This window comes from Mesoplodon mirus (assembly GCF_964341445.2).
Source record: "Mesoplodon mirus genome assembly, chromosome: 20".
Taxonomy (NCBI): Eukaryota; Metazoa; Chordata; class Mammalia; order Artiodactyla; family Ziphiidae; genus Mesoplodon; species Mesoplodon mirus.
In genome coordinates, this window is record NC_138996.1 from 30,649,291 (window position 1) to 30,676,251 (window position 26,961).

Below are 26,961 nucleotides of genomic sequence, written 5' to 3' on the forward strand. Positions count from 1 at the left end.
GTGGGTAGCACACTCGGGTGCTGGAGGGAGGCAGGTGGAGCAGGAAAGGGTGGGGGAGGCGGCCAGCTCTCAGTCCGCTGCGGGCAGCCAGATGGATCCTGGCCCGGGAAGCACGGACAGCCCTGAGGGCCAGCTCGGCAGTAGTGGGTGGGCTGCATCTGGGCATCAGTGCCAGCATTTCCCTGCCTGCCCTGGGTGCAGCCACTATGCAGACAGAGGGACAAGCTGGCCAGGGGACACGGTCAGGGCGCCAACTGTATTTGTTGGCTCCAAGTTTTATGTGAACATGTTCCTTTAAAAACACGTATTGTTGTCATTTTGTACAAATGGCATTGGGTACGGATGTTGGTTTTTTTCCAGCTCAGTACTTTTTTGTGTGGAGACAGACGTTCTCTCTGTCGTTTCCACGTCCAGCCTGGGACCCGTGTCGCTCCAATCCAGGCCTTCAGCGCTGCGCACCCAGACGGGCTTGGGCTCCGGCTCCGCAGGGTCACAGCCGTGCTGCAGGGGACACCCGTGTGCCCCACCTGCTGTGGGCCGGAGCTTTGGGGTCATCGCAGGAGTGGAAGCGCTGGGTCCAGGCCTCCGCGGATCTCCTTCTCCTGGCTGACACCAGGGGGCTCAGCTCTGCGTGGCTTGGCCCCCTGCCCTGCCGGGGCCCGAGCAGGCGCTGGGGTCCCGGCACCGCCCCTCCCGTCTCTTCCGACCGTGTGGCTACTCGTGCTTGCGGGCTGTGTCGCCCGGTGCAGGCTCATCGTGAGGGCTCCCCGTTCCCGATGATCTGTTTGCGGTGTGGGGTGTCCCTCTTCTTTCTGATGATTCTGTGCCTCTTGAAGCCCGGTTGCCCGCTGAGCACCTCGGAGTCGGTGTCTCCCCAGCCATCACCTCCAGGCTCTCTGCGCCTCTGCAGGTCACTCAGGGGAGGGTCTCGTGAGAGCGCGTTCTCCAGCCCAACAGCCACGGTTCTGTGTAGTCTGATGCACCTAATGTAACTACTCATCTGGATGGACGCAGGCCTGATCTGTTCTTGTTCATCAAGCCCATGCCTCTTCTGAGTCGGCCTCTTGTTCTCATACTCCATTTTAACTTCTCCTTTTTAACTGCACGCTCAGCTTTCAGGGGCTGCTCTGGGAATCGCGTTCTTCATCCTTCACCCGTCACAGTCCAGGTTATTCCGTATCATGTGACATGAGAGCGTTGATTGTCCTTCAGTTTCTATAATGTGTATTGATTTAAGTTTCCTCTTTGCTCTTCTTGCAATTTTACCATTTATATTTTCAAAAAATGTCTTTCATCTACACTTCATAATTATTAATGCATAATTTTTTAAAATACACTTTATTTTGGCAAACCTCTTAATGTCTAGTTGTTTTGGTTGGTTCTATATTTTATTTGTATCTCCTTCTCAAGATTTGTTTATATCATTCATCTTTCCAAGCAGTAGGGTTTTTTGGTTATTCTTTTTTTCCCCAATAATCTATTTATTTGTCCTTATGTCCTTCCTTCTTGTTACTTTGAGTGTATTTAGTTTTCCTCTTTGTAAATTTTTATATTGAATATTTTGTTTTCCTTTAAGTATTGCTTTAACTTTGTCCCACAAATTGACATTTTTGTTTTCATTTTCATTCAGTTCTAAATATTTTTTAACCCCCTTCTGATTTACTTTTAAACCCAAGTGTTATTTAGTAATGTTATTTTCTTTCCAAAAATGTGGTATTAAAAAAAAAAAGTCTATCATTTTGGTATTTGTTTTGAAATGTATTGTCCTGTTCTAGAAAGAACATGACCACTGTTACTTTGGAATTTATTGTGTTTCCTTCTGTCCAGCAGCTGCCCGGGCGCTTTTGTCTCAGGGACAGCCCCCAGTGCCTGCCGCTGACTGGACAAAGCTGGGCCGCGGCGCTTTCGATTCCCTGATGAAGGAAGCAAGGCTGTGGTCCTGGTCTGAGACATCTGGTAAGTGGTGGAACCTGGGTGCCTTGGTTGGGGTTTTCCTTGGGGAGAGGGGAGGCGTACGACTCAGTCATCTGGTTTTGAGCAGAACACCACTTGAACTGGGTTTTCCCTTCTGGGTCGCGGAGTCTCTCGGTCATCCAGCACTGCCTACGGTCACCCCCCATTAGACCACCGCTCATCTGTACCCTGGATGGAACAGCAGGTAGGAAACGTTCCATTCTTGTGCTAGGGAACTGTGACCCTGAGAAGCCCTGGACACTAGTCTGGTTCTGGTGACACTGGCTGTGTGAAAGAATGTGAAATCAGAGCTCTATTCCATCTTGGAGTCCCCTAGGGTGTATTTTACAAAACTGGGACGTTTTCAGCTAGGCTCCCACATAAAGGAAGAAAATGTTATTTTATTGTAACACTGCTTAGCCCCAGTATTTCTTGGGGTCCAGGGAGAAATGGCCCCAGTAGCTCTCTAAATCACACCACCATATTTCATCTAAAACTGGGGAAGGTAAGTGGTATGAAATTTGTTAGCCTTTATGCTATTGAATCAAAGTGAGCCTTTTGGAATGGGTTTGGCTCTTATCTTGGGTATGTATGTGTTTGTGTCTTGGTACATGAGTCCAAACCCTGTTTTCTCTTCCTGGTTTTGAACCTTGTTAGGGGGTCCTGGTTTGGGGGGAGACCCCACTGGTAGGTGAGAAATTGAAAGGATTAATTGTTCTCAGAGACCGTCCTGGTATTGACCCTCGTTAGAGGGCCCTGGTAACCTGAACGTGGTGTAGACACTCGTAGAAACTGACAGCTTAATTTGCTCTTGAGCCTGATTCTGAGCCACCTACAAGTTTGTGCAGAAGCAAGCTGTGTGAATGTGAGGAATGATACGTACTATTGTCTGTTATTTAAACTGAATCGGCTATTTGGGTACTGAAGGAAATCTCACCTTGAAAATGGCCAAAATGGGGCTCTCTTGATGTTCTAAAAGACTGGTTTTTGCATATGCAGTGAGAGGAAGCTGGCTTTCTAAGAGGAACTTGCTTTACTCTCCCTGTGCCTTTGAGATACAAATGTTCTGACAATCTCCAATTCCTGAGACTGAAGAGAAAAAAGGGAAGGAGAGTTTTAACTCAAGCAGGAAAACTGAGATCTGTGTCTATATGGGTGTCTGTGTATGTTACAGAGATATGTCTTTACCTCCAGATGCCAGCAAAATTAATTTGTAAATGAGCTCTATGTAATTGGCTTAAAGGAAATTAAATGCTTATCTAAATTCTCAGAAATATAAAAGTAACCCAAATGAATTTCAGGTTCACATGATCTGGGAAATATTCAGTACTAAATTAATATCTGGTGTTAAAGTTTAAGCTTGTTGATGCCTGAAGACAGAGATGCCTTCAGAGGCATGAACTATAATTTTTACTGTATTTAGGAAAGTTAATAAGATCTTATTAATCCTGTTACAGAATCGTCACAAGGAAAATAACTTGATACAGTGGAACTTTAAGTAAGTTTTAAATGTAAATAAGAGTTCTGGGAGTTGAACTTTGGGAAGAACTATGTTTTAGAAAATCTACTTAAAAATAGTCTCTCCTGATTTTGGCAACTTGAAACTTTAGAGTTTTGCTAAATTAATTGCTAAATGAGTCTAAGTTTACCCACTTTTGTCTTATGAGAAAACCTAAACATGTTTGGGTTTGGGTTTTTTAGACACATGTCTTATACCACATTGAGGAAAGAAATTATGCTATGAGAAGGTGTATGTTTCTGGAGGTTGTAGAATATATTCATAAATTTTCCAATCAGGAAACGGTGGTATGATCACAGTTGCTTCTTTGTTTTTGCCAAAGATTACAGTTTTTAAGGGTTAAAAGTTGTAATATATGTATGTAAAGCTACTAAAATAAGGGAAACATTTCAGTATATAAGAAAAGTAGGATGTTTGTTTTCATTAAAAGAAGGTAAGAGGACTGAAAATGCATTTTGTTAAGAGGAAAAGTAATTTGGTCCTAAAGCTGGTTATTTCTAAATGGGAAAGAAAATAAGGGACAAGCTAATATGGAAAAGAAGGTGTGACAGGTTAAAAAAAAAAAGGAACCCGGAACCCCAAAGCATCTGAGAGAGATTAAACTAAGATTGCTCGGTATGTTTAATTACATGGGAAGCATTCTCAAATGAGTGTTAAGCCTCCTTAGGTTATACTGTATGGGTAAATGTTATTAATATATTCTAGAAATTATATGGAATTCTGAAAAATCTGGTGGCCCTGATAAAATGTCATAATTCTAGTTTTGTTAATTGAGGTCTATTTACTAAGACTCACCTCCCAGGTAGCTCATTATGTTACATAATTTTTTAAAAATTTTATATTGGAGTATATAGTTGATTAACAAGGTTGTTAGTCTCAGGTGTACAGCAAAGTGATTCATATACATGTATCTATTCTTGTTTAAATTCTTTTCCCCTTTAGGTTGTTACATAATATTGAGCAGAGTTCCCTGTGCTATGCAGTAGGTCCTCGTTGGTTATCTATTTTATATATAGTAGTGTGTACATGTTAATCCCAAACTCCTTAACTATCCCAATTATGTTACATAATTATCAAGTTTAATTGAATTAAAGGACACTCAAGTTTGTTTCTGAAGCTTATCACAGCAGTCCCTCTTTGGATAAAGATCATACATACTGGAAAAGGCATCACTGAAAGGAGGACTGTCTCCAACCTAGATGCAAGGACTCTTACAAGGTACTTTTTAAATTAAGCATCAATGATATTTAATTTTTATTGAAGTATAGTTTATTTACAGTGTTGTTTCAGGTGTATAGCATAGTGATTCAGTTATGTATACATATATATCTGTTCTTCTTCAGATTCTTTTCCCTTATAGGCTCTTACAAGATATTGAGTATAGTTCCCTGGGCTATACAGTAGGTTCTTGTTTATTTTATATACGTAGTATGTGTATGTTAATCCCAGACTCCTAATTAAGTTGCTCAGGCACAGTGAAACTGAAGGGAATTGATACAAATTCATATGTGACAACTTCACCAGAGAATCTTCTTTCTATCCTGAACCCTGAGGGAAACACACCCTGCAACCCTCTCCTGCACACTGTCTTTACAAACCCTCCCCTAAAAGATGGGGTGGTGGCACAGGGGGTTCAGGTCTTTTGAGCACAAGCTGCCCGTCCTCCTGGTTGGATGCCTTACAAGCGCTGCACTTTCCTTCACCACAACCCGGTGTTGCACCCCAGTTTGGTTCACTAACAGTGGGCTGGGAGAGCTCGCCAGGTAGCCATGTCTTTTCTCACCTGTCGGACAGGTAGGACAGAGCCCGTGTAATCACCTGCCAGTTTGTAGAAACGCTCTCCTCTCTTCCGGCCCATTATACAGGTGAACCTTGAATTGCACGGGTCCACTTAGAGGTGGATTTTATTCAATAAATATATTCGAAATTTTTTTGGAGATTTGCAACAATTTGAAAAAACTCAGACAAACCACACAGCCTAGAAATATTGAAACAAGAGTCAGGTATGTCATGAATGCATGAAATACATGTAGGTACTAGTCTATCCGTACACAGGCATAAGGTGAGTGGTATCTGATACAAAATTAAGAATGTGTTGGTGCTCTTACTGTTTTAGATCTTTGCCTCTCTCGTAGTTGGACAGACGGTGGATCAGCCTATTGCAGATAAATGTCTTTTTACGTAACAATGTTTCCAATACTGTGTTATGAATATGACTGACGTTATAAGCCATAAAAAACATAACGAGTCATTCATTACCGTACAGGCCAGGCCACTGTGAAGCACTCCTGTCAACCACACCAGGGTACTGCTGACTGAAGAAAAACGCACAACCTTCAGTTTTTTTTGGGGGGGGCCTTACTGAAGACTATAGCCTGTCAGACAGCCCTGAGAGGCTACGGAGGAGCCAAGGTACATAGGAGTTTTTTGCTTGAAATAGGAAATGCTGAACAAAGATTCCTGCTAACCACAGAAAAAGGCATCTCAGGTTAATGATGTCAATGCTTTTCTATGCATGAGAAGACGCAAGAGTCTGGGCTCAGTGAAGATATCCTTTAGGTGTGTGTCTTACCCAAGGCCAGCATCCAGAGCACAGAATGTTGCCTGGTATCCTCCATTCATGGCCAGTTGGTCCCATGGTGCTGGGAATTCTCATTTCGTAGGTCAGATGAGGACTTGACAGGCCAATGTATTATTTTTGGATTAGGCCCTGTTGATAACCTAAAATTCTCTGGATCACCTGTCTTAACTAATCTGTTATGATCCAGGAAGTGTTTTTCCTTGTTTCTTCTAATGTCTAGAGTTGCACTATTCCAGTTATTCAATATAGAGTCATATATATGACTGACTGCCTCAAGATTTTAGCCCTCATTAATTTTGTCAAAGGCCTGGTTACACAATGGGTAAGACAAGAGACAACAATCTTATATAAAATAGACAGGATATCATACAGGTAGTAACATTAATAAAGTCATACGTAGGGATTTAAGCCATGAGGTTCCGGAACCAAACCAGCTCCCCAAAATAATCACCGACACTAGGAAGTGAATCACTTACAGCAGAAATCTGGTTTTTCGTGTGGTCATGAAACGCATATCCTATTAGAGGATTTATCTGGTATGAAAACAGCGTTCAGTTTGAATTATAGCACAGGTGCCTCCTTGAGATGCTATAAGGCTATCAAGGGCCATGTGATTCTGTAAGACCGCTTTTCTCATCACAGAGGCGGCCTCAATGATTAATAATTTAGGGGCTTTTGGGTGAATTCTGTTAAGGCTTTGATATGGGGAGGTACATCTTCCAATCCTACTAAAAGCGTAAAAATAGATGCTACATGGTCATACCAGGGGAATACAGATCTCTTGGTACATCTGCTGGAGTCATCTCTAAATTAGCACACAAGCGGCCTTGAGCCCTAGGGAATCCTAAAGTACATCTTCCCATCCATCCTGGAAGAAGCCAGGGATGTAGATTGGTGCCACAAAACCACTGAGTTCCATTAGGTGCAACCCGGTATACTCCTGGGCGCCTGACCCAGTCTGTTCCATATCAATCACTATCTTTAAGGGAAATGATGGTACACTGACATTTTTCATTAAGGCACCCAACCTAATTTTCTGGTGTTATGTGTGATTTAATTGTTCCCAACATAGGGGGGCGCCTTAAGGGGCCAGAGCCTGCTATTAGCCGTATAAACCTATCCCGTAACTGGGGGGGGGGGCCTCCTCATAGTCAGGAAGTTATCATTTTTGACTGAAATTTAGCTTGTTGCTCTGACTGAGCTTGAGTAACTTTAAGGGAAAACTCATTTATGGCCAGAGTCAGAGCAAGAATGCTTGACTGGCCAAGTGAGGGGTTCCCATAGGAGCATTAGTTGCAGCTCAGACAGAACTTTAACTTCTTTTTTCTAAAATTTTCTACAGGCCATCCAATCAGCCTTGGAGAGGAGAAACCCACTAACCAGAAGTAGTGGATGTAGGTAACTGACCACAAACCCAACAATTGGAATGACTTCTAAAATCTGCATAGGATTGTACCCATGATAGAAAAACATTTGATTCATGTGCAAAAAGTCCAAGAAATCAAGAAAATGTTATAAATAATCATACGGTCAGGTCCAGCATCTTGGGATGGCTGTCTTCTTCTGATGTTGTCGTCTTCTCCTCCTGGCATTGGTGTTTCTTTCTTTCCTATCAGAGCATCGCTTTAAGGTGAGTTTGAGGTCAGCAGTCCTCTCCATAGACCAGACCGGGTGCCTCTTTAGGTGGGAAATATGAATCCAAGAGTCAGTTACCTTCGATTTTGCTGTGCATGAGCTACTTAAAAGAACCTGATAGGGACCTTCCATCTAGGTTGGAGAGACTCCATTAAATGATGCCTTTTCCAGTATACATAGTCTCCTGGTTGTAGGTCATAGGGCATCTGATCATCATTGAAAAAAAGAGTACTGTCATAAGGTCCAGAAACAAGCTTATAATGTCCTGTTAATTCAATTAAACCCTTGCAATAACGGAACATATCCCTTTTCATTACTATAGGTTCATATAATCCCTCATCCAGTCTCATTGGTCTCCCCCTGATAATCTCAAAAGGAAACAAATGTTTTCCAAAACGGGTGGATCTGAGGTTGAGGAGAACCAATGGAAGGGCCTTAGGCCAGGTAAGGAATAAGCACTCATCTTAGCCAGTTGGGTTTTAATTGTTCCATCTGTTTTTTCTACTAACCCAGAGGACTGGAGGTGATAAGCACAATGGAAATGCTGCATAATTGGCCAAATCTTAACAATTTGCCCAGTAAAATGAGTTCCTCTGTCACTCTGTGGTTCTGAGGGGACTCCCCAAATGGGCATCACTCTTTGTAAAGTAAAATTTCCTACAGATTGGGCTGTGGCCCTTCAGCCCTCAACCCAGTGTGAAAACATACAAATCATAACAAGAACATACTGATAACCCTGAGAGGGGGGCATTGTATAAAATTGTATAAAATCAGTCTGCCAAATCGCAATGGGACCTGCAGGTCGTGGCAAATTCCCTTGAGAACTCTGTAACGGCTTCCCTGGGTTATATTTTGGACAAGTGGTACATCTTGAATAATTCCCAAGCTATCACAAAAGCCTTTCAACAATTTTTTACCCCATAATACAGTCTTACCTGGGTTCCAATGTGTTAACTCGTGAATATATTGCAAAATAGGATATTGAGCTTCAAACGGAAGGATAGGCCTCCCGTCTGGGTGTATCCACAGCTCTTTGTGTGAGTTCAGTCTTCCTCCCTTGTGTGTCCAGGTGTCTGTTTTCTGGTCCTATTCCTTGAAACTTTACCCTGTCAGTAAGGTTGCTAGGATGCTGAAAGGGAAAGGCAGTGCTTAGTTGCTTGTTTTTGTTTTGCAGAGCTCAGTCCTGGCAGCGTCATCAGCTAAAGCGTTTCCTTTTGCTTCAGCAGTGTCAGCCTCTGAATGATACCTTAATGGCAAGTGCACCTGGCAGCAGAATGGCATCCAACAAGTCTGCTACATGTTTACCATTTTTAATAGGCTGTCCTCGGGATGTTAGAAATCCTGTGGCCAAAGCATACCCAAACCGTGGTCCCCCCCCGAAGCATGGCGGCCGTCTGTGTAAGTATTAGCGGGCTTTCCTTTTGCCAACGGGCAGGCTCTCACTGCTATTAGTTCAGCCTGTTGGACAGAAGAGACAAGGGACCATTTTCTAGGACAGACACTGGAGGAACAACAGCATAGCCAGCCTGGCACCTCCCATGAGGTCCTCGCAGATACGCACCACCATGAGTAACAGAATCAGGATTATCCATTGAAGATCAGGTCCTGGGATAGAAAAGATAATGTCTGATCCTTCTGGGAGCAAGGTGGCTGGATTAAGCTTGTCACACCTGTGGGGAGAGATGTGGTGAGAGGAAGACAATCTGATGAGAAGTTAATCGGCTTGAATAATGTGTGTGATGAGAGTTTAGTAAAGCTTCCATGGCATGGGGACAAAGATGGTGAGAGTGTGACTCAACGATGCAGCACAGCTGTCGCTGAGACAGCCTCGGGACGAGGGCGGGGGAGCCTGCAGCTAGCTGCTGGCTGTATATCCTATTGTGGGTAGTAACCGCCGTGTTGCTGGGTTAATACTCCTTGTGGCACCTTTGTTTTCATGTACAAAGAGAAAAAGGGGTAAATCATAATTTGGATGCCCCAAGGCTGGGTCCTTTTTAGTGTCTCCCTGGCTTCAGAATGTTTTATTTCCCAAAGAGGTTCAGCTTGGCCTTGTTTAAACAAGTTATGTAATGGTTGGGCCACAAAAAAAAACACTTTGTAATCCAGTTCCTGCAGTAGCCTGCAGGGTCTAGAAATCCCCTTAAATACCCTTTTGTCCTAGGGGCAGGGAAAACCAAAATGTCTTTCACCGTCAATTAAAGGTCCTTTAGATATCATCTGTCCTAAATATTTCACATTAGCCTTACAAAATTGTAATTTTTCCTCAGACACTTTGTCCCTTTGAGCTAGTTTCTGAAGTACAGGCTGCCTTCCTATTTATCAAAGAATTTGAACACAATAGCAAATCATCTGCACATTGTATCAAAACTGATTTATGAGGAAAAGCTAGATCATCTAGGTCCGTTTTTAATACCTGGGGAAAGTGAGTCTAGCGCCGCCGCATTACAGTCCACGTACGCTGCCGTTCATCCCAAGTAAAGGCAAAGGCTAACGGCCACGAGGATGCACAGGGATGCTAAACAGTGTGCTGCGGAGGCCACAGAAGTCACTGTTTTTAGGAACACAGGACGGAGAGGTATGGGCGTTGGCACTACGCAGGGGCCAGGAGTGATGACAGCACCGCTCGAGCTCAAACCCTACACAAACCTCCAGCCCTTGCCATGAGGTTTGCTAGCTGGCAGAATGAGTGTGTTACAAGGGCCGGTGCAAGGCGTGAAGCCTTCCTCAATGTACGCTGGTGGCAGGTGTTATTCCCTCTGTGGCTTCCTGCCTCCACATGGGTACTGACCCGGTTCTTCTCACCTTGGGTCGTTTTAATGGGCAGTGTGTAATGTATTTCCATATGTCAGTAACTCTTCAGGTACTAAGCCTAGCAAATCTTAGTCTGCATCACCTTGACGATGGGTCACAAACATTGTATGATGAAGGAAATCAGCTCTAAAAACATCTCCCCCTTAGGAGTCAGGAAATATGGGCTTAAGTTTCTAATAAATCTCTTCCTGTCAGGTGAACAGGGGTGCTTTCTACTAGAAAAGATGAGTGCCTTCCTTTAAGTTCTCCTAAGTAAGATGCTAAAGATAATGGTTTAAGAGCCTTAAGAAATGCAGTAGAAATCCCTACCATCTACACTGAAGTACTTCAGGGGAGGGAGCCTCTGGTTTTGGTTTAAAACTGAAAAGGTGGTCCCTGTATCTATTAGGGCTTTGTTTCTCTCTGTCTTGTCTCTACTTGTCCCAGGGTTGTCTTGTCTCTACTTCTCCCAGGGTGTTACAGAAGAAAGACTCCCACTGTTCCCTCAGAGGAGCCCTATTCTTGTTTAACTCGGTATTCTGATCTGAAATCTAGTCTGTTCTTGAAATCTTTCTTCATTTCTCTACAGTTCCTTCTTTTTTAAAAAAAAAAAAAACACAGTAAAAGGAAATACTAGGTTCCTCTGTCAGTCGAGGATTGAACAGGGGTTTGTTAACTGTAGCCTGACCTTACTTACTTAACTGGCACAATTGAAGGCTCACGATTTTTTTTTTATATAAATTTAACTTTAGCTGCGTCGGGTCTTCATTGCAGCATGTCAGTGCGTGGGCTTTCTCTAGTTACAGTGTGCAGGCTTCTCATTGCAGTGGCTTCTCATTGCAGAGCACAGGCTTCAGTAGTCGTGGCACACGGGCTCAGTAGTTGTGGGTTGCAGGCTCTAGAGCGCAGGCTCAGTAGTTGCTCCATAGCACATGGGATCTTCCTGGACCAGGGCTTGAACCTCTGTCCCCTGCACTGGCAGGCGGATTCTTAACTGCAGTGCCATCAGATGTATCCTCTCCTTCGATGGTTCTGTAAAGCTCATCAGCCAGCGTGGTAAGGGCATTTGTATGTAACGCTGACCAACCTAAGTTGTGTTTTTTAATTACAGTACCCAATTCCTCATTTATACCTTCTTAAATGGACTTAAGCAAAGGATCGTTTTGGTGGTTAGAGAACATTCAGGTGTTATGCCAGAATATTGTTTAAAAGTTCTCACACCTCATAATCTAGGATTTTATCTTGTTTTTGTTTGCACTGCTGAATTTTTGTCTAGGCTATGGCTTTTGGGAAAAACTCTGGGATAAATGAGTAATTTCCTTGCATTCAACTTGAAAATCGAAGTTTGTTTGTTAAGGGGTGTTTCCATTCTGCTTTCTCTATCCATTGTCTTGCTTTACTTTCAGAAAGGAATAGCTGGGGCTTCTCTGGTGGCGCAGTTGCTGCGAGTCCGCCTGCCGATGCAGGGGACACGGGTTCGTGCCCCAGTCCGGGAGGATCCCACGTGCCGTGGAGCGGCTGGGCCCGTGAGCCATGGCTGCTGAGCCTGCACGTCCGGAGCCTGTGCTCCACAACGGGAGAGGCCACAACAGTGAGAGGCCCGCGTACTGCAAAAAAAACAAAAAAACAAAACAGAAAGGAATAGCTGTATTAATGGATACAGATCTGCAAACTCAGACTCATAGGTTTGGATGGTTAACTCGTATTCCTTTGCATATCCCAATGGGTCTTGACTAGGATCAGGAAACCCCTTAGCTAAAGCCCTAAGTTTTGCTCAAGTCCAGGGTGTGTATGTAAGCACAGGGGACAGCTCACCTCTTCCTGTGGAAGGTTTCTCCTTAAAGGGGGACAGAAGTACTTCTGATTTAATGTCCTCCTCTCCTGGGGGGAGAGGAAGCAGCAAGGGGCAGAGGTGATGAAGAGAAGGGAACAGCGTCTGAGTCAGGGGGTTCAGATAAAAGAGGAGATGAGGGGGAGCAGAGGGAGAGGCAGGGTGAATACCAGCAGCTTTCAGAAATGTTGATAAATAAGTTTTGGTTGATTTCCTGCAGAAGCTTATCATTTCCTCTTTTAGAAGCTTCTAAATATCCATAAGCATTCCGTTCCGTCTGTCGGATCTTATGGACTGCTTTCGCTAGCTGCATACACAAGAAAATTTTGGAATGTCAGAAGAACCCAAATATGGCCATTTTAGGTTGTGATCTCCTTTAGTGTGGTTTCTCCAATCAAGTAAGTATTTGCAGGTATAAATTCCATACATATTGTACCTGAACCTGGCCTGGGTGTGAGTTGGAGGCTAGCAATCTGTTCTTTTTGTTTTCAAAGTTTTGTTTCCCATTCCAAGGTCGATTTGTTGAGATAAGAATCATTACTGATGATCCCGTGGTGGGCCAGTGTGCTGGGTGTGAGCTCGATTCCTCAGGATTTTAGCCCAGAGCCACTGCAGGGCTCTTACAGGTCCTACCTTCTGTAGCCTAAGACCACAGTGGGTGCTTGCAGCACCGAGTGGCCGGCTCTTACGTGTGTCCCCAGCTGAGATGAGTGGGTTTCCCTCTACAGACGGCAGCCCAGTACGAGGACTTACCTCCACCACTCCCACAAGTTTCCCAGTTGCCTAAGAAAGCCAGTGCTGTCAGGAAGGAGATGGCTCGTAAGGGCTTTCAGCTCCAAAGGGACGTCTTCAGTTTAATTCCAATGATCTCTGGTAAAGTAGCCAAGTAAAGGAAAAATGACGTGTCAGTCTCCCACCTAAATTCCCAGTCCAACCAAACTCAGTGTCTTTCAACTGAGTAAAATCTTCCCAACATCTCTCAACTGGGATAACTCAGGTACTACTTCTTGAAATTAAATTCAAGGAATTAAATTCAAGGAAAACCTCCTCCTCCTGTGAGGGATTTATCCACCACCGAATACAATAGAATAAGCCAGTAACAGGAGATCTGAGACCAGGAGGTCTTGCCAACGGGATGGCAGGGCACAAGAGGCCTCTGCTGGCCAGTCCCCCAGTCCCTGCAGGGCTCAAGCAGAGGAGAAGCCTGCTCCGAGTTCCCTTCAGGTCACCAAAGCTGCTGACTGAAGGAAAACATACAACCCAAAAGCTGCAAGTTCAACTTTTAAGCCCAGGAGACAGCCTCTCAGGAGGTAAGGGAGGTGCCAAGATGCATAGAATTTTTGCTGCAAGACAAGAATATAGTCAAAGATTACTGCTTATCACACACACCAAAGCCCCAGACAGTTCAGGTTAATAATTTTAGTGCTTTTGTATGTATGGGAAGATGAAGAATCTGGCCTCACTGAAATTATTCTTTGGATGTGCACTTAAATGATCTAGGGCTGGTACCCAGAGCACAGAATGTTTCCTGAATCCCTGCAGGGCACGCCGTCAGGGCAGCGGCAGCGGCTGATGGCTGGACCATGCCCAGTATTCTCTGTTTACTGGAGTGGCAGGTGACACTCCTTGTACACACTACATACATGATATTGCTGCCGCTTCGTTATCAATGCCTGAACCGTACACCTGTAAATAAAAATGAACTTTCACACTGTTTTTGATGTCTAATGTTAGTAATATATGGAACCTCTGCAGCGTTTTATATCGTAATATTGACATACTGACAGATTGACTCATCTAGTAAACGTACATCATTGATAAGTGCAGTATTGTAAGTATTCCTTATGTTGTTAACATTTTCTGTAGCTTACTTTTCTGTAAGAATGCAGTGTATACCCACAACATAGGAAATATGTTAATTGACTACGTTATTGGTAAGGCTTCTGGTCAATAGTAGGCTATTAGTAGTTGAGTTTGGGGGAGTCAAAAGTTACACGCAGGAGAGAGAGTTCCCAAGATGGCAGAGGGGAGACCCTGAGCTTGCCTGCTCTCACGGGCAAACCAGAATTACAGTGTGCGAAGAATCTATTGTTGACAAAGACCCGAACCTACCAGAAAAGAGCTGCACGTGATGAAGAAGGAAGCACGAGCTGGGTAGGAGGGGCCGAGTCACAGCACCGTTGAGATGCCCAGAGGAGGGAGAACAAGGTGGCAGCCGAGGGCATGGAGCTCACCCCCTCCCACAGACGTCAAATGCATCTTACACGTGGAGCAGTTCTCAGGGGAATTACATGGAAACTGGCAGAGCTGCTGTACAAGCAAGGCTGCAGGAAGATACGTAACCAGTGAGGACAGGAAGAAAAGCATTGGTTCGGGACCCCCGCCCCTGGGAGGGTACTAAGGAGAGGGAGATTGTGCGGGTGGACACTTGCCCTTGGGAGTGAGCCTGTCAAGCCAGACTGGGCATCCCAGGCCTGGGGCCCCACGTACTGGAGACACGCCTCCCTTGGCTGGTTGGAGAACTGCTGCGACAGGTATAAAGGCTGGAGAAGCCTAGGCTCTGTTCATGAGGAGTGCATAGGTGCTGGCTCGCCACTGGACAGACTGGAGGGAGGTCTGACCTAGTGGCTCCCAGCCTGCCAGGCTCCCCAGTCTGAATGAGGAGACACGCCATGCACTCCATGCCACACCTCAGCAGTGTTTCTAGGGCAGCCAGGCCCTGGGAGGAGACTCAATCGAGGGCCACAGGGGTGGCCTAGGGGCCCGGGGTGAGGTCCAGGTGGGGTGGTGGCAGCGGTGTCGGTTCACCACGCAGGCAGCCCAGACCCTCTAACAACAGGGGGGCTGCTGGAACCCCTGCAGCACACCACGATCCCCCACTCCCAGCTGAGCTAATCCGCTCACCCACCCACTCCACACCACAGCCTTGCACTGGGTCTCAGACAGCCACAACCGGGGAAAGACGCGACACTGGGCTGCATCCAAGCGGAGGGGCAGACACCAGCACAGACCTCTGTGAGCACACAAGCCCCACTTGCTCCGGCAATCCCCTCCTTCGGGGCCACGGCCCCAATGCAGAAAGAAGGAAAAACACACTTCAAGGAACAGAGCCAGCTCAACACTGACCCTCAGGGCTTCCACTCTACCTTGGGAGCAGACGCTCTCCCCCCAAGCCCTGACAGGGTGGGGATGGCCACTGAGCAGAGAAGCCCTGCCCACACCCTGCACAGGTTCCAGCTCCTGCAAACCAACCGCACACCCTGAGGAAAGACGTGGCTGGTATCCACATCAAATCCAGTCCTCCCACCAAAGGCACTGGACACATAGTCTGTATGGGGATGGTCCCACATAAGAACACCCCTTCGAGATCACAGCAGGTAACTTTCACCTAAATTCATAGACACAGAAATTTAAGAAAAATGACAACGCAGGGGAACTACTCTCAACTGAAAGAGAGCAAAGCCCTGAAAAAATAATGAAACAAAGGTAATGAGTCTACCAGACAATGAATTAAAAACGCTAACTGAATTAAGAATTGATCTAAGCACAGATTATTTTAACAAGGAACTAGAAGCTATAAAGACAACCTAATCAAAAATAGATAATTTTAAAAAAACAGGTAATTAAATCTGAGATTAAAAAGCACTCTAGAAGCAATGAATAGCAGACTAAATGACACAGAACAACACATAAGTGAACTGAGAGATAGAAATCACCCAATCAGTACAGCAGGTGGAAAGACACATGAAAAAAAGAAAGCAACATACAGGATCTATGGGATAATATAAAATCGTGTCAGCATTTCCATAACAGGGATTCTCAGCAAGGAGAAGGAAGGGGATCACATTTTAAGAAATTATGGCTGAAACTTCCCAAACCTAAAAAAGGAAACAGATACCCAAGTACAGGAAGCATAGAGGGTCCCAAACATGAACACAAAGAGACTCACACTGAGACACACCACGATTAAAACAGCAAAAGTTATAGAGGATTCTAAAGGCAACAGGAAAACAGTTACATACAAGGGAATCCCCATAACGTTATCAGCGGATTCCTCTGCAGAAAGTTTGCAGGCCTAGAGGGGGCAGCATATATGCAGAGTTCTCAAAGGGAAAAACCTGCCACCTCGGATACTGCACCCAGCAAGATCATCATATGAGACAGAAGTGTAAAGAATTCCTCAGGCAGTCAAAAACCAAAAGAATTCAGTAATACTGAAACGATTCTACAAGTTTTGAGGGGTCTTTTTGAAACGGAGAAGTAGCAGGAATCTTTAGGAAAGGGAAAAGCCCAATAGGAAAGGCAAATATATACTAAGGATTTAAGATCACTTGAACCAGTATGTAGACTGAAACACAAAACAAGATTGTAAAAGCAATTATAACGACAACTAACAGTAAAGGGATGAACATGAAGATGTAAACTATAACATCAGGGCTTCCCTGGTGGCGCAGTGGTTGAAAGTCCGCCTGCCGATGCAGGGGACACGGGTTCATGCCCCGGTCCGGGAAGATCCCACATGCCACGGAGTGGCTGGGACCGTGAGCCATGGCCGCTGAGCCTGTGCGTCCGGAGCCTGTGCTCCACAATGGGAGAGGCCACAGCAGTGAGAGGCCCGCATACCGCAAAAAAATAAAAACAAAAAACCCCCAAAAACTATAACATCAAATATACACGGTGTATGAGGGGAGTAAAAAAAAATATTTTAGGACATGTGTGAACTTAAATGACTATCAGTTTAAAGCAAGTACATATATTATGTGTCAACATATGAGCCCCATAGTAACCACAAACCAAAAACCTGTAACAGATACACAAAAACCAAAAAGAAAGGAAACCAAGCACACTACCGAAGAAAAATCAAACCACAACATGAGAAACAGAGAAGAACTACAAAAACTGGGAAACAAAGAATAAAAATAGCAATAGGTATGTACTTATCATTAATTACTTTAAATGTCAGTGGTCTAAATGCTCCAATCAGCAGACACAGGGTGGGTTTTTCAAAGTGTACATTCTTCTCTGAGTTGGAACTCCTCCACAACTGACTATCCCTAAGGGGCTGATGAGCTGCCCAGGCCTGGGAGGAAAGGATCCAAACCTTCCAAAAGGTGAGCTCTGTGTTGACCAAAAATGTTAAACGTTTGATTTCCTCTCCTACAAGTGTGAGGAAATAAATCAGTTTCTGGGCTGGAGAAAACTTCAGATAAACTAGAGGCAAGAGGGGGATAAAGCTCTCCAGCCTCTTCTTCAACTTGGTCGCTGCTGCTGCAGCCCCTCCTAGCACTCCCACCAAAATCACAACTGCTGAACAAGCACTGACAAAAAAAAAAAAAAAATGGAACCGAGACTGGCTCAAGATGGCAGCGTACAAGGACGTTCCGCACCGGAATCACAACTAACTGCGGAACAATCCTCGACAGGGAGACACTGGAACTCACCAAAAAACATACCCCACACCCACAGGCAACGACAACGGAGAAGCCGCAGTGAGACGGTAGGAGGGGCACAATCACAGCAAAGTCAAATCCCAAAACCGCTGGGTGGGTGACTCACAAACTGCAGAACACTTACACCACAGAAGTCCACCCACTGGAGTGAAGGCTCACCGAAGTGAGCCCCACGTCAGGCTTCCCAACCTGGGGGTCCGTCAACGGGAGGAGGAATTCCCAGAGAATCAGACTCTGAAGGCTAGTGGGATTTGATTGCAGGACTTCGACAGGACTGGGGGAAACAGAGACTCCACTCTTGGAGGGCACACACAAGGTAGTGTGCACATCGGGACCCAGGGGAAGGAGCAGTGACCCCATAGGAGACTGAGCCAGACCTACCTGCTAGTGTTGGAGGGTCTCCTGCAGAGGTGGGGGGTGGCTGTGGCTCACCATGGGGACAAGGACACTGGCAGCAGAAGTTCTGGGAAGTACTCCTTTGGCATGAGCCCTCCCAGAGTCCACCATTAGCGCCACCAAAGAGCCCATAGGCTCCAGTGCTGGGTCGCCTCAGGCCAAACAACCAGCAGGGAGGAAACCCAGCCCCACCCATCAGCAGACAAGTGGATTAAAGTTTTACTGAGCTCTGCCCACCAGAGCAACACCCAGCTCTACCCACCACCAGTCCCTCTCCCATCAGGAACTTGCAGAAGCCTCTTAGATAGCCTCATCCACCAGAGGGCAGACAGCAGAAGCAAGAAGAACTACAGTCCTTCAGCCTGGGGACAAAAACCACATTCATAGAGAGACAGACAAGATGAAAAGGCAGAGGACTATGCACACCAGATGAAGGAGCAAGATAAAACCCCAGAAAAACAACTAAATGAAGTGGAGATAGGCAACCTTCCAGAAAAAGAACTCAGAATAATGATAGTGAAGATGATCCAGGACCTCGGAAAAAGAGTGGAGGCAAAGATCGAGACGATGCAAGAAATGTTTAAAAAAGACCTAGAAGAATTAAAAAAAAAAACAGATGAACAATACAATAACTGAAATGAAAAATACACTAGAAGGAATCAATAGCAGAATAACTGAGGCAGAAGAATGGATAAGTGACCTGGAAGACAGAATGGTGCAATTCACTACCGCAGAACAAAGAAAAAAGAATGAAAAGAAATGAAGAAAGCCTAAGAGACCTCTGGAACAACATTAAATGCAACAACATTCACTTTATAGGGGTCCCAGAAGGAGAAGAGAGAGAGAAAGGACCTGAGAAAATATTTGAAGAGATTATACTTGAAAACTTCCCTACCGTGGGAAAGGAAATAGCCACCCAAGTCCAGGAAGCGCAGAGAGTCCCATACAGGATATATCCAAGAAGAAACACACCGACACATAGTAATCAAATTTGTAAAAATTAAAGACAAAGAAAAATTATTGAAAGCAGCAAGGGAAAAAGGACAAACAACATACAAGGGAACTCCCGTAAGGTTAATAGCTGATTTCTCAGCAGAAACTCTACAGGCCACAAGGGAGTGGCATGACATATTTAAAGTGATGAAAGAGAAGAACCTACAACCAAGATAACTCTACCCGGCAAGGATCTCATTCAGATTCGATGGAGAAATCAAAAGCTTTACAGACAAGCAAAAGCTAAGAGAATTCAGCACCACCAAACCAGCTCTACAGCAAATGGTAAAGGAACTTCTCTAAGTGGGAAACACAGGAGAAGAAAAGGACCTACAAAAACAAACCGAAAACAATTAAGAAAATGGTAATAGGAACATACATATCAATAATTACCTTAAACATGAATGGATTAAATGCTCCAACCAAAAGACACAGGCTTGCTGAATGGATACAAAAACAAGACCCATATATATGCTGTCTACAAGAGACCACTTCAGACCTAGGGACACATACAGACTGAAAGTGAGGGGAAGGAAAAAGATATTCCATGCAAATGGAAATCAAAAAAAGCTGGACTAGCAATACTTATATCAGATAAAATAGACTTTAAAATAAAGAATGTTACAAGAGACAAGGAAGGACACTACGTAATGATCAAGGGATCAATCCAAGAAGATATAGCAATTATAAATATATACGCCCCCAACACAGGAGCACCTCAATACATAAGGCAACTGCTAACAGCTATAGAAGAGGAAATCGGGGCTTCCCTGGTGGCGCAGTGGTTGAGAGTCTGACTGTCGACGCAGGGGACATGGGTTCGTGCCCCAGTCCGGGAAGATCCCACATGCCGCGGAGCAGCTGGGCCCGTGAGCCATGGCTGCCGAGCCTGCACGTCCGGAGCCTGTGCTCCGCAACAGGAGAGGCCACAGCAGTGAGGGGCCCGCGTACCGCAAAAAAAAAAAAAAGAGGAAATCGACAGTAACACAATAATACCGGGGGACTTTAACACCTCACTTACACCAATGGACAGATCATCCCAACAGAAAATTAATAAGGAAACACAAGCTTTAAATGACACAATAGACCAGATAGATTTAACTGATATTTATAGGACATTCCATCCAAAAACAGATTACACTTTCTTCTCAAGTGCACACAGAACATTCTCCAGGATAGATCACGTCTTGGGTCACAAATCAAGCCTCAGTGGATTTAAGAAAATTGAAATCATATCAAGCATCTTTTCTGACCACAACACTATGAGATGAGAAATCAATTACAGGGGAAAAAAACGTAAAAAACACAGACACATGAAGGGTAAACAATACATTACTAAATAACCAAGAGATCACTGAAGAAATCAAAGAGAAAGTCAAAAAATACTTAGAGACAAATGACAATGAAAACACAATGATCCAAAACCTATGGGATGCAGCAAAAGCAGTTCTAAGAGGGAAGTTTATAGCAATACAAGCCTAAGTCAAGAAACAAGAAAAATCTCAAACAAACAATCTAACCTTACACCTAAAGGAACTAGAGAAAGAAGAACAAACAAAACCCAAAGTTAGCAGAAGGAAAGCAATCATAAAGATCAGAGCAGAAATAAATGAAATAGAAACAAAGAAAACAATAGTAAAGATCCATACAACTAAAAGCTGGTTCTTTGAGAAGATAAACAAAAGTGATAAACCATTAGCCACACTCATCAACAGGGAGTGGACTCAATAAAATTAGAAATGAAAAAAAAAAAGTTACAACAGAAATACAGAGCATCCTAAGAGACTACTACAAGCAACTCTATGCCACAAAAGTGGACAACCTGCAAGAAATGGACAAATCCTTAGAAAGGTATAAGTTTCCAAGACTGAACCAGGAAGAAATAGAAAATATGAACAAACCAATCACAAATAAATTGAAACTGTGATTAAAAACCTTCCAACAAACAAAAGTCCAGGACCAGATGGCTTTACAGGTGAATTCTATCAAACATTTAGAGAAGAGCTAACACACATCTTTCTCAAACTCTTCCAAAAAATTGCAGAGGAAGGAACACTCCCAAACTCATTCAATGAGACCACCATCACCCTGATATCAAAACCAGACAAAGATACTACAAAAAAAGAAAATTACAGACCAATATCACTGATGAATATAGATGCAAAAATCCTCAACAAAATACTAGCAAACAGAATCCAACAGCACATTAAAAGGATCACACACCATGATCAAGTGGGGTTTATTCCAGGAATGCAAGGATTCTTCAATATACGCAAATCAATCAACGTGATACACCACATTAACAAACTGAAGGAAAAAAACCATATGATCATCTCAATAGATGCAGAGAAAACTTTCGACAAAATTCAACACCCATTTATGATAAAAACCCTGCAGAAAGTAGGCATAGAGGGAACTTTCCTCAACATAATAAAGGCCATATATGACAAACCCACAGCCAACATAGTCCTCAATGGTGAAAAACCATTTCCACTAAGCTCAGGAACAAGACAAGGCTGCCAACTCACACCACTCTTATTCAACATAGTTTGGGAAGTTTTAGCCACAGCAATCAGAGAAGAAAAGGAAATAAAAGGAATCCAAATTGGAAAAGAAGAAGTAAAGCTGTCACTGTTTGCAGATGACATGATACTATACATAGAGAATCCTAAAGATGCTACCAGAAAACTACTAGAGCTAATCAATGAATTTGGTAAAGTAGCAGGATACAAAATTAATGCACAGAAATCTCTGGCATTCCTGTACACTAATGACGAAAAATCTGAAAGTGAAATCAAGAAAACACTCCCATTTACCACTGCAACAAAAAGAATAAAATATCTAGGAATAAACCTACCTAAGAAGACAAAAGACCTGTATGCATGAAACCATAAGACACTGATGAAAGAAATTAAAGATGATACAAATAGATGGAGAGATATACCATGTTCTTGGATTGGAAGAATCAACATTGTGAAAATGACTCTACTACCCAAAGCAATCTACAGATTCAGTGCAATCCCTATCAAACTACCACTGGCATTTTTCACAGAACTAGAACAAAAAATTTCACAATTTGTATGGAAACACAAAAGACCCTGAATAGCCAAAGCAATCTTGAGAACGAAAAACGGAGCTGGAGGCATCAGGCTCCCTGACTTCAGACTATACTACAATGCTACAGTAATCAAGACAGTATGGTACTGGCACAAAAACAGAAAGATACATCAATGGAACAGGATAGAAAGCCCAGAGATAAACCCATGCACATATGGTCACTTTATCTTTGATAAAGGAGGCAGGATTGTACAGTAGAGAAAGGACAGCCTCTTCAATACGTGGTGCTGGGAAAACTGGACAGGTGCATGTAAAAGTATGAGATGAGATCACTCCCTAACACCATACACAAAAATAAGCTCAAAATGAATTAAAGACCTAAATGTAAGGCCAGAAACTATCAAACTCTTAGAGGAAAACACAGGCAGAACACTCTATGACATAAATCACAGCAAGATCCTTTTTGACCCACGTCCTAGAGAAATGGAAATAAAAACAAAAACAAATGGGACCTAATGAAACTTCAAAGCTTTTGCACAGCAAAGGAAACCATAAACAAGACCAAAAGACAACCCTCAGAATGGGAGAAAATATTTGCAAATGAAGCAACTGACAAAGGATTAATCTCCAAAATTTATAAGCAGCTCATGCAGCTCAATAGCAAAAAAACAAACAACCCAATCCAAAAATGGGCAGAAGACCTAAATAGACATTTCTCCAAAGAAGATATACAGATTGCCAACAAACACATGAAAGAATGCTCAACATCATTAATCATTAGAGAAATGCAAATCAAAACTACAATGAGATATCATCTCACACCAGTCAGAATGGCCATCATCAAAAAATCTAGAAACAATAAATGCTGGAGAGGGTGTGGAGAAAAGGGAACCCTCTTGCACTATTGGTGGGAATGTAAATTGATACAGCCACTATGGAGAACAGTATGGAGGTTCCTCAAAAAACTAAAAATAGAACTACCATACGACCCAGCAATCCCACTACTAGGCATATACCCTGAGAAAAGCACAATTCAAAAAGAGACATGTACCAAAATGTTCATTGCAGCTCTATTCACAATAGCCCAGAGATGGAAACAACCTAAGTGTCCATCATCGGATGAATGGATAAAGATGTGGCACATATATACAATGGAATATTATTCAGCCATAAAAAGAAACGAAATTGAGCTATTTGTAATGAGGTGGATAGACCAAGAGTCTGTCATACAGAGTGAAGTAAGTCAGAAAGAGAAAGACAGATACCGTATGCTAACACATATATATGGAATTTAAGGGAAAAAAATGTCATGAAGAACCTAGGGGTAAAACAGGAATAAAGACACAGACCTACTTGAGAATGGACTTGAGGATATGGGGAGGGGGAAGGGTAAGCTGTGACAAAGCGAGAGAGCGGCATGGACATGTATACACTACCCAACGTAAGGTAGATAGATAGTGGGAAGCAGCCACAGAGCACAGGGAGATCAGCTCGGTGCTTTGTGACCACCTGGAGGGGTGGGATAGGGAGGGTTGGGAGGAAGGAAGACGCAAGAGGGAAGGGATATGGGAACAGATGTATATGTATAACTGATTCACTTTGTTATAAAGCAGAAACTAATAAAAAAATTTTTTAAATGGGCAGAAGACTCAAATAGACATTTTTTCCAAAGAAGACATATGGATGGCAAATGGGCCCATGAAGAGATGCTCAACTTTGCGAATCAATAGAGAAATACAAATCAAAACTACAATGAGGTATTATCCCAAATCTGTCAGAATGGCCACCATCAAAATGTCTATAAGTAACGCATGTTGGAGGTGATACAGAGAAAAGGGAGCCCTCGTACCCTTTTCATGGGAATGTAAGTTGGTGCAGCCACTATGGAGAACAGTACAGAGGGTCCTCATAAAACTAAAAATACAACTGCCGCGTGATCCAGCAGTTCTACTCCTGGGCATATTTCCGGAAAAAACAACATTCATTTGAAAAGATACGTGCACCCCAATGTTCACAGCTGCACTATTTACAATATGTAAATAGGCAAGGCATGGAAGCAACCTAAGTGTCCATCGACAGAGACATGGATAAAGAAGACGTAGTACATATATACAATGGAATATTACTCAGCCATAAAAAAGAATGAAATAACGCCATTTGTAGCAATGTGGATGGACTTACAGAATATTACGCTTAGAGAAATAAGTCAGAGAAAGACAAATACTATATGGTATCACTCACATGTGGAATCTAAGAAACACAAATGAATGTATATATAAAACAAACAGATTCACAGACAGACTTCTAGAAGACAAACTTATGTTACCAAAGGGGAGATGGAAGCAGGGAGAGACACATTAGGGGTAAGGGAGTAACAGATATGAACTAGCAGATTAAAAAAATAAGCAACAAGGATTTACTGTATAGCACAGGGCACTACACTAATTATCTTGTAATTTGTAACAGTACAATCTGTAGAAACACTGAATCTGAATCACGATGATGTGTACTTGAAACAATATTGTAGACCAACTATACTTCAATAGAAAAAAGAGGACCCATACCCCAGAGGGGGTGGCCCACAAATGAGAGAAGAGTTACAACTGCAGAGATGCTCCCCAAGGAGCAAGGGGTCTGGGCCCCACATCAGCTCCCCAGGGTGAGGGTGCTGCACCAGGAAGACAAGTCCCCAGACCATGTGGCTTTGGAGGCCAGTGGGCTTGCTTTCAGGCAACCCCGAGGGCTGTGGGGAAGAGACTCCACTCTTAAAGGATGCACACAGACTCTCACGAGCTCCAAGACCCAGGGCACCAGCAGCGATCTGAAGGAACCTGGGTCACACCCACCTGCCGATCATCTCATCCTCCTGGAGAGGCTGGGGGCTCACCCTGGGGACACAGACACTGGCAGCTGCCATTTGGGAGGCCAGTGTACCACGTGGACACTCGCTGGCAACCAGCACTGTGGAATCCTCCCTCTAGCTTCTCAGCCTCAGGACCCAGCCCCACCCCTGCCCAATAGCCTCTAGGCACCAGTACTGGGATGCCTCAGGCTACGCAGTAAACAGGGGCACAGCCCCACCCAGCAGACAAGATGCTTTAAGAACCCCCAGCCCACAGCCACCCCTGGACACACCCTGCCCACCAGAGGGCCCAGGACCTTACCCCACACACCGGAGCACAGGCACTAGACCAGGGAGCCCCAGGCCCTGCAGTCAGAGGTCCCGGGACTCAGCCCTGCCCACCAGCAAGCCTACTCCAGCCTTGAGGCCACCCTCACCTACCAGTGGGCGGACACCAGCCCCAGAACAACTGCAGCCCTGCAGCCTGCTGTGACAGGGCCCAGCCCGCTGACCAGCAGGCCAACACAAGCTTCAGGACCCCTGGACCCCACCCATGAGCAGTCTGACACCAGCTACTGAATCCCTGGGCCCTGCAGCCAGCCCCCGGGACCTGGCGCTGCCCACCCGTGAGCCAGCACTAGCCCAGGGGTGCCCCCTGGGGATTCTGCAGCCAGCCACCTCGTGACCTGGCCCCACCAACCAGAATGCGGCAGCCTCTGTGCAAGGCAGGGCCTGGCAACCAAATGGATGGGGGCCAGCCACGCCTACCAGGGCACCCTCAGTGGTCAGACCACCACAGCAGTAGGACCTATGCAGCCCTCACTGGGGGAACCACTAAAGCATACAGCTCTGGCGACAGGAGGAGAGTGTGCTTCTGGGGCACACAGGATGTCTCGTATAGAGGGCCACTTCTCCAAGGGCGGGAAACATAACCAACCACCAGATACGTAGAAGTACTGCGATTCAGGCAAGATGAAGTGACAGGAACATATTCCAAATGAAAGAATGAGATAAAACCCCAGATGAAAAACTAAGTGAAGTGGAGGTAAGCAATCTACCTAAGGATGAATGATCATAAAGCTGATCGAAGAACTCAGGAGGAGAATGCATCAACGGAGCAAGAAGTTAGAAGTTTTAAAGAGTTAGAAAATATAAAAAACCCAACAGAGGTGAAGAATATAATAACTGAAGTGAATACAGTAGGAGAAATCAACAGACTGATACAGAGGAACGGATTAGTCAGCTGGAAGACAGCAGTGGAAATCACTGGTGCTAAAGAGAAAAAATAAGAAATGACAGTATAAGAGACTTCTGGGACCTCAAATGCACTAATATTTACATATAAAGGTCCTAGAAAGGGAAGAGAAAAAGGGGCAGAGAACACATTTGAAGAAATAGCTGAAAACTTCTGTAACCTGGGAGAGGAAACAGACATCCAGGTCCTAGAAGCACAGAGAGTCCCAAACAGGATCAACCGAAGGAGGATCACACCAAGACACATTGTAAGTAAAATAGCAAAAGTTGGCGTGAATGTTAAAAGCAGCAAAGGAAAAGCAACAAGTAACAAGGGAACTCCCATAAGGCTATCAGCTGACTTTTCAACAAACTCTGCAGGCCAGAAGGGAGGAGCACAATATATTTAAAGTGATAAAAGGGGAAAACCTACAACCAAGAATACTCTGCCCGGCAAGACTTTGACGGAGAGATCAAGAAATTTACAGATGAGCAAAAGCTAAAAAGTTCAGCACCACCAAACCAGCTTTACAAGGAATGTTAATGGGACTTCTCTAAGCAAAAAAAGAGAAGGCCACAACTAAAAACACGAAAATTACAAAGGGAAAAAGCTCATCAGTAAAGGCGAATATTTAGTAAAGGTACTAAATCATGTACAAAGCAAGTAAGAAAGTTAAAAGT

The 26,961-nt window shown here is 44.2% G+C and overlaps 1 long non-coding RNA gene across 1 annotated transcript; it reads left to right on the plus strand.

Moving 5' to 3' along the window:
• The first annotated feature begins 1,821 nt into the window (after positions 1 to 1,821).
• On the plus strand, positions 1,822 to 10,790 carry LOC309795897. Its single transcript, XR_014292384.1, has 4 exons — positions 1,822 to 2,158; positions 3,411 to 5,884; positions 7,396 to 8,132; positions 8,912 to 10,790. It is a non-coding gene; the product is annotated as an uncharacterized lncRNA (long non-coding RNA).
• Positions 10,791 to 26,961: the final 16,171 nt, after the last annotated feature.